Source organism: Trichosurus vulpecula, chromosome 4 (assembly GCF_011100635.1).
Source record: "Trichosurus vulpecula isolate mTriVul1 chromosome 4, mTriVul1.pri, whole genome shotgun sequence".
Taxonomy (NCBI): Eukaryota; Metazoa; Chordata; class Mammalia; order Diprotodontia; family Phalangeridae; genus Trichosurus; species Trichosurus vulpecula.
In genome coordinates, this window is record NC_050576.1 from 139,795,837 (window position 1) to 139,804,016 (window position 8,180).

At 35.6% G+C, this 8,180-nt stretch overlaps 1 pseudogene; it reads left to right on the forward strand.

Annotated features, from left to right (window-relative positions):
* The first annotated feature begins 7,344 nt into the window (after positions 1–7,344).
* Positions 7,345–7,962, forward strand: LOC118848288 (annotated as a pseudogene).
* The last annotated feature ends 218 nt before the right edge of the window (positions 7,963–8,180 follow it).

An 8,180-nucleotide genomic window follows, 5' to 3' on the forward strand; every position in this document is an offset into this window, starting at 1 on the left:
ACTGTGGGCACATGCCTCTTTGCAGTGTATAACCCCCAAATATCTCAAAAGATGGATATGGGAAATTGCTGTGGCCAAAAAAAATAAGCCCTCTGGTGATGAGCCTTCCTGAAGCTGGCAATGCAGTCATAGGCAGAGACAGAGTCTACTTCCAGATCTATCCTTGAAGGCTTTCCAGCTCAATGGATCTCTCATCACTTGTATTGTATTGTTATTGTCCTTGAGGACCCAGGATCAACTCCATGGAGTTGGACTTTAGTGGAGAATCTGGTAGATACTTGATACATTTTAAGGGAATAACAAGAAGCATTTATTAGGTATCTATTATGTGCATGGCACTGAAGAGACAAAATTAAAAGCAGTTCCTGCTCCCAAGGAATCTACATTCTGGTGGACTTCCCCTCCACCAATGAGAACTAAACACACACACACACACACACACACCCACACACACACACACACACCCATACAATTTTAAAGACCATAGATTTAGAGTTCAAAAACAGCTTATAGATGCCCAACCCCCTCCTTTTATAGGTTAGGAAACTCAGGCTCAGACTGGTTAAGTGACTTGCTATAGGTTAAACAAATAGCAGAGTTAGGGTTTGAATCCAGGTCTTCTGATCTGAATCCAACACTCTCCTACACTTTAAGATAATTGGTTTTTCTTCATGCTTTTGAATGGCAGTATTAATACATTATTAGCATTGGATCACCATTAAATCAAACCAGAGCATCTCACATTTACCCATTTGGCAATATGATCATGGAATAGAAAATTGGGAATAGAACTAAAGTGTATTAGTCCTTCCTTTCTCTGCCTTAAGTATTTAATTCCTGCTATTCAGTCAGAAAAAAAGTATATATGTGACCTCTGCTGGATACAGAACATCAAATTAGCACTTCAGACTTTAATGCAAGTTGAATGATACCAACTGTAGGAAGTACCTCTAGTTGGCTGCATTTAAGCAAAAACAATTATAAAATATTTTGATGAAAACTTTTTGCTGACTGGCTTTTCATTAGAGTAAATGGACAAATGATGTTTCTAAGACATGACAAAGCAGTCTATTCATTTTCACTTGGCAAAAGAGTTAAAAAGAAGGGGAGGGGAGAGTTTTGATGCTGGAACAGGACTAAATATAATTGAATTGCCTAGACGTTCCTGATAACAGCTACCTTACCGTTTTCACAATCATTAGCATGGCAAAGTACAGTCTTGGCTTAGCCTTTCCTAATAAGGTAAGAGCCTAAAATGACTAACTTTTGAATCCCATCCCTGATAGGTATAATTTCAGCTACAAAACTCCTAACAGGCAAACGTGCCTTCCTTTGACTAATCTGACTCAGCACAAAAATAACTATATAAATCCCAAACAGCACTGAGGATGATCCAGTAGGCAAAAAGTATACTGTAATGTCAAATCCAATCACTTCCTGTTAGACAGCACCAGGCCAAATGTCTGGGTTTTTCCATTGCATTTTTAATATCTTCTAAAGACTCTATCAGACCACATGAAAAAGGGCAACCAGGTATGCCTAACTTCTAAAGATAATTACCTGATTTGCCTTTATTTCTTGGGACTTTCACCTGGAGGCCATTGTAAAGTTGTACTGGCTGATGCTAATTGCCATGAGTGTGTAGAAGAAAAGAGAGGCAATATCAATGGTAGTCAAAGTTTCCTACTACAGAGAGCTTTAATAATTCAATCAACATCCTGACTTTCTCCAGGAAGTAGAGAGGAAGATAGTGCACTAAATACTTATTCCGTATTTATGCATGCAAATTATTTGTGTTTTTATAGTTTTTACTAAAATTTCCCTTCCATTAACCTATGAATGGACCTCATCAATTCATGGAGTTGGATTGGTAGGTTCTGTAAATTACCTGTAGGACTGTTGTGGTCATGGCATTTAGGCAATGATAATGATATCAACGTATCAAAATAAACACATCCAAGATGCTTTCCTCCCTGTCTCCCAAAATACTTTTATACTTCGCACTCTACTAATTGGTATTGATTGTGGGTCAAGGGCTAGTTTCATGTCTTGGGCAAGCAAAAATGGCCTTCCGAGCAAGATGTGGTTTGCCGACCATATTTACCACCTTAAGTAGACTTAAATCTTCTGAATATTTACTAGTCAGCCTTTCCATTAGAAAAACAAAGTGATTTTCCAGATAATATAGATAATGATAACTGTGCTCAAGTTGTCTGAGAATCTATTCTGTCTATGAAAATTTAGCTTTTACAATATTTGTAGGATGTGATCTAGAAGGGCCCATTTAAAAGCGAAATGATGTAGAGACCTGGGCTTGCTCCTCCATTGTTACCAATAGAAGGAGAGATTCTAACAATATAGTGATCCTAATCCAGAATAATGATATCCAATTAGTCTTCCAGCTTTACTCCTATTATTAGTTATATTTATTCTCTTCTAATTTCTAGTGAATATCATAACCATCCTTGCATACACAGATGTTTTGCTTTCTCTGCAAAGCCTATGCAGGTGCTCATGGTAATATAGATTTCTTCTAATTACACCTTGTTTTCATATACCTGGCTCAGGGCTATTGGTAGAAAGTCTTGAGAAATTTTAATGCCTGTCCACTTTGTTAGTGTGATTTCAAAACAATGTAGTTTAATGAAACTTTGCCTCCTAAGTGATGTCAATTGGGTGTTTCGTTTTTAAAACATGTAAGCTAAAAAGGACAAATCTTGAAAGAACTATACAAGTCTAGTATATTCTTTATTGAAATGGCTTGTGAACAAATGTATTTGTTAAAGATGAAGGGTCCTCCTAAATTTGCAGAGAGTGTGGATTGAGTGTGCGAGCAGACAACTGCTTCAGCATTACCATCAGCCTTTCTTCTTCCTCTCAAAGAAATTGGGAATAAGACTAAAATATATTGATCTTTTCTTTTTCTGCCTTAATTATTGAATTCTTGGTTAGCCAGAAAAAATCCATTTATTTATCCTTTTCTGAGTACAGAATACCAAATTAAAACTCCAGACTTTAATATGAGTTGAGTAATACTAACTGTAGGAGGTACATCTAGTTGATTGCATTTAAACTAAATAAATTACGAAGTATATCTCAGGGAAAGAGACAGGATGTGTGGGTATAAAGGGACAAATCAAGCCCATGATTTTTGTATATCTAGGCATGGAATCCTTGGGAAAGTATTTTGAAATGACTGTGTTGAATGTTCATTAAAGGTATTGAATTCTAAAGTACTAAAAACTGAAGTTGTCTATATATTTTCTTTGAATAGCCTGGACAAATAGTGCCAACTTCATCACATGAATGTCTTCTTGAAGGGACTATTTTAAAGACTGAGTTATCTATTTTCTTTTGAAGATATCAGTAATTCAATATTCATCCCATGTCTCTTCTTTGCCCAAAATTCTTCATAGGCTTCCTATTGCCAAGAGAAAAAAAAATACAGATTCCTTACTCAAGTATTTAATGTCTTGTTCTAATGTACTCTTCCAAATTTATTTCATATTACATGCCTTCAAACATTATGAATGCATATTTATATAATGTTTTATGGTTTACCAACACTTCCTTCATAACAGTCCTGTGGGGTCAGCAGCACAATTACTTTTAATTCCATTTTACAATACTAGAATCAGTGTTCCCTAGATGGTAAATGTTAGAACTTGATTTTCAACCAGTCTCCCAACTATAGGTACAGCATCCTTTTCATTATGCCATACTGCCTTCCTTCATATCTCTGAACAAGCAGGTTAGTCGCTTAGGCAAACTCACTTATAATTGGGCTCCAATTTATTTTCCTTTTTTGAAGGGTTTTAATAAACCAGATAGTTGAGAATCAGAATTATATGTACAACTTAGCAGGGTCATTGACTTGGAGGCAATATTTCTTGTTTCTTGTCTGAATCTCATAATTTAGACAATAAAATAAAAGTTTTACTGGTTCAGCAAAAGCAGTTGAAGTCTTCAGTGTTGTAGGACCTCTGATACAGACAACTTTATAGACAACTTCTGATAAACTCGACTACCAAAGCTCACAAAATCAAAAATACATTATCCTTTGTTGTTATTTTTATTCCTATTGAATTTAACTGAGTGGGTTAAAATATGGCTCAAACCATTCATTTGATTCCTGTATGACAGTAGCTCAAATTTGAATATTGCGTAACTTCCAAAAGTTTTGAGTTATATGATATAGTATTTTAAAATCTGAATTTCCAAGATAAAGACACTGAGGCTCACAAAGGCAAAATATCAGGCACCATCACACAGCTAAGTATCAAAGACAGGATTTGAACTCCATGTTTTGGACTCTTCCCACTGTATCATGATGCCCCCTTAGGGCTGGTTTCCATTGCTCTATTCCATGAAAAAGGACTGTTCGTTTTACATTTGGGATGAAGTTTCCTCTTTACATATTCAGTAAAGTGGCTATAGGTAGCCTTGAACTCCCTTTGCTTGGGGAAACAGAGAAGTAGCCATCCCCTACCAAAGTAATCTACACAGTTGTACAATGAGTTGAAGCCATCCCAAGGCTTAAAATGTTCATATCCTTTTACAAATGCATATCCTCATAAAATCTAGCTCATAATTGATCTCAACTGAAGATTTGGGATTAGTTCTCATGGACAACAGTTGATGCAGATTAGAGGATGCTAATTGCTGTTGGCCATGCTATCTCCATTAATGATTGCATAAACCATTTAATTCAATTCTACAGGCCTACAGTGATCTCTAAATTTTGTAAACTTCAGCAACTCTATTTACATTAAGACATCCGATTAATAACCAAAGAGTGAAAAAGGTCCTAGGAAAAGAACTCTTGCTAATAAATTGTTTAGAACATACCTTGAATGGTGGGCCCCATTTCTTAATGAATTATCAACAGTTTTAAAGTATAGGTTAATAAGGATAGAAATCAATTCATTTTTTAAAATGAGGGAATCATTTCTTGTCCTAAAATTGTAGAATAATCAGTCTGTTGAACGTTCCTTCAAAATTTGGATTCTAGATTTCTTCTCAACAAATTGCATGACTGAACTTTTCAAAATTATTATCTTGAATAAGGAATAATCAGGATTAAAATAGTCTACCACTGTTTAAATCTCTCCTAAAAAGCATTTAAGAAAAATTATTTAAAGTCATTTTTATATGATAATAGATTTTTCATTAACCTTTAATCCCACAGACAGGAACCATTTATAGACAAAGCTGATAATCTCACTATGGATCCAAGACTATTGAAATCCTTTCCAACCCTGTGTCATCATACTTCTCCTAAAATCAGAATGGACAGAAACAATTTCATGACAGAAGCGATAGTCTTAATTTGTATCAAATAGAGTTTTATCATTGCTCACTTCCTCCAACCCCCAATTTAAATTTCATACCTAAATAGCTTAGAAAAATCATTAGGTGAATTAGAAACATATCTTTCTGCCATAGCAAAAGGGAAGACAAGTATTCTCCATGGTTTAGTGGATTGGGAAGGTCAGTGCTAATTAGCTAACTGATGCTAAATAAGTTGCTTTACCTCTTTGTCTCTCATCTTCCCTTTCTGTAAAATAAGACTAGATAATCTCCAAGTTCCCTTCCACCCTTCCTTTCATCCTAAAGTTGGCTTTATTGAAAATGAGTACTGTTAGTCCCAAGATGGACTGGGTGAGACATAGTGATATTTCATGAATTAGTCACCACTACTAGAAAAACAGCTTAGACATTATGCTGCTATCTTACATGCAAAGGATAATACACATGTAAGTATTTCATTTATATTGGTATTTCATAAGAATTCCTATTGGTATCTAGAACCACTTTTTAGCATTCACAATTTTTCAGTTTTTACAGATAAGGAAAGAATTGTTGCATTAGGCAAAGTCAAACAAGCATTTCCATGACACCTCTTGGGCATGGGAGATGGTAAAGATATAGAAGACTTTCTCTCTAGGCATTGAGATTTAGTGAGAATGTTGGGACATATTAGTAAATACTTTAAAAACTTACAGTAAGTACCAATTAATATAGCCAGGAACATCTGTATTATTGAATGGTGAAGATATGCAGAAGTTAATGAAATGATTGGTTATTCTGCCTTTGAAGCATAGAAGACTGTCTAGAAGAGATGAGATTTAAGGAGTGTTTTGAAAAGATAAAATGAATTGACCAGCATTTCACAGCATTCAAGGTCATTGAGTTTCTTCTAAAACACAAACATTTCCTTGTTTGTTATCCAAGTAATTTAATTTACTAACAGAGACCCTGCCAAAGTAAAGAAGCTTAGGCAGAAGAACCTCTATTTAATTCAGCTTCATAATACTCCAAGATTGCCAACCAAGCTGAGGCCAAGAACCTAAATGGCTGTGATGAACAAAGCAGGAGGGAAGTGACCCTTGTTTTTCAAGCATCAAATTAGGCTCCCTAGAGAATTAATTTCAGACATTCATCTTTTAACATTTCAAATCAGTGTAGATCTAATTAGGAAGGCCCATGTTGCCTTTAAATAGGCACTAAAAAGCTACCTGAGATTCAATTCATCATCACCATTATTTTTCTTTTGGATTTTTATTTGGATTCTCAGTTCTTTTTACTCTAATTTTTAATGCTTTATTAGTTCCTCAGAGTATTCAAGATGTAGTTTTAGGTTATTTTTCATAGCTTTTTAAAAAAATAATTCTCATAGTTACCACAATCATTATCAAATGTGATGTATTTGTCTTTAAGTGATTGACAAAATCAGATTCGAGAGATAAACATTGAATACTTACATTTTTTTTGAGAGATTATCCCCCCAAGAATCTCTCACTCCTCTTCAAGCAAAATCTTTGTAACCGATATAGATTAATGGGGGTCCTTATCCCAACTCCCATTTACACTGCCAAGTTGGATCCCTTGAAGGCAACTTAGCTACATGTCCTCTTCAGGGTGCTAGGGATATCACTGAGAGGTATTGGGGATGGGTGGTAGGTGGGGGTGATTCTTCTAATGTTGTCAGCTTATTCTCACACCAGTGTGTTTTGCTTATATAAATCCGTAGTTATGGTTAGTATGTCTTCTATATCATTGGTTGACCAGAGAGTAGTGCCCCACTACCAATTAACCAATTAACATTAATGAGCTTTTAGAAAAGGACATGTATTGTCTCCCACAATCTCAATCTCTCTCTCTCTCTCTCTCTCTCTCTCTCTCTCTCTCTCTCTCTCTCTCTCCCTCTCTCTCCTCCCCCTCTCTCTCCTCCCCCTTGTCTCTCTCTCTCTCTCTTTCTCACACACACACACACACACACACACACACACGCACGCATGCAGAGTCATATTCTTATTCCTACTCTCACTCTTACCTGGTAACATGGGTGAGGAAGATGAGCATTGGTCTAAGAAACCAAGAGGGAAAATGTCTTTGTATGCTTTTTTTGTGCAAACCTGCTGAGAAGAACACAAGAAGCTTCTGTGAACTCAGAATTTTCTAAGAAGTGCTAAGAAAGGTAGAAGACCATGTCTGCTAAAGAGAAAGGAAAATTCGAGGATGTGGAAAAACTGTAAGTTTCTTTGTGAAAGAGAAATGAAAACCTACATACCGCCTAAAGGAGAAAAAAACAAACAAAAAGTTTAAGGATCTCAATGTACCAAAAAGGCCTCCTTTGGCATTTTTCTTATTCTGTATCAAACATAAATCAAAAGGGAGCATCCTAGTCCTATTACTGGAGATGTGACCAAAAAATAATTGGGAGAAGTGTGGAATAATACTGCTGCAGATGACAAGCAACCTTAGGAAAAGAAGGCAGTTAAACTGAAGCAAAAATATGAAAAAGATATCACTGCATACCAGACTAAAGGAAAACCTGATGTGGATAAAAAGGAAGGAACTGTCAAAACTGAGAAGAGCAAGAAAAAGGAAGATGAGGAAGATAAAGATGAGGAGGATGAAGATGATGAAATTGAAGAAGAGGATGATGACCGTGAATAAGTTGGTTCCAGAGCAGATTTTTTTTTCTTGTCTATAAAGCATTTAAAACCCCACCCCCTGCCTCGCTACACAAAACTCATTCCTTTTAAAGAAAAAAAAAAACAAATGTAAGGCTAAGATTTTTTAAAAACTGTACTGTGTCTTTTAAATTTTTTTTTTGTATAATTAACAATGCCATGGAATATGCCTTTACTTAGCCCTGTCCTTTTGTGGCATGT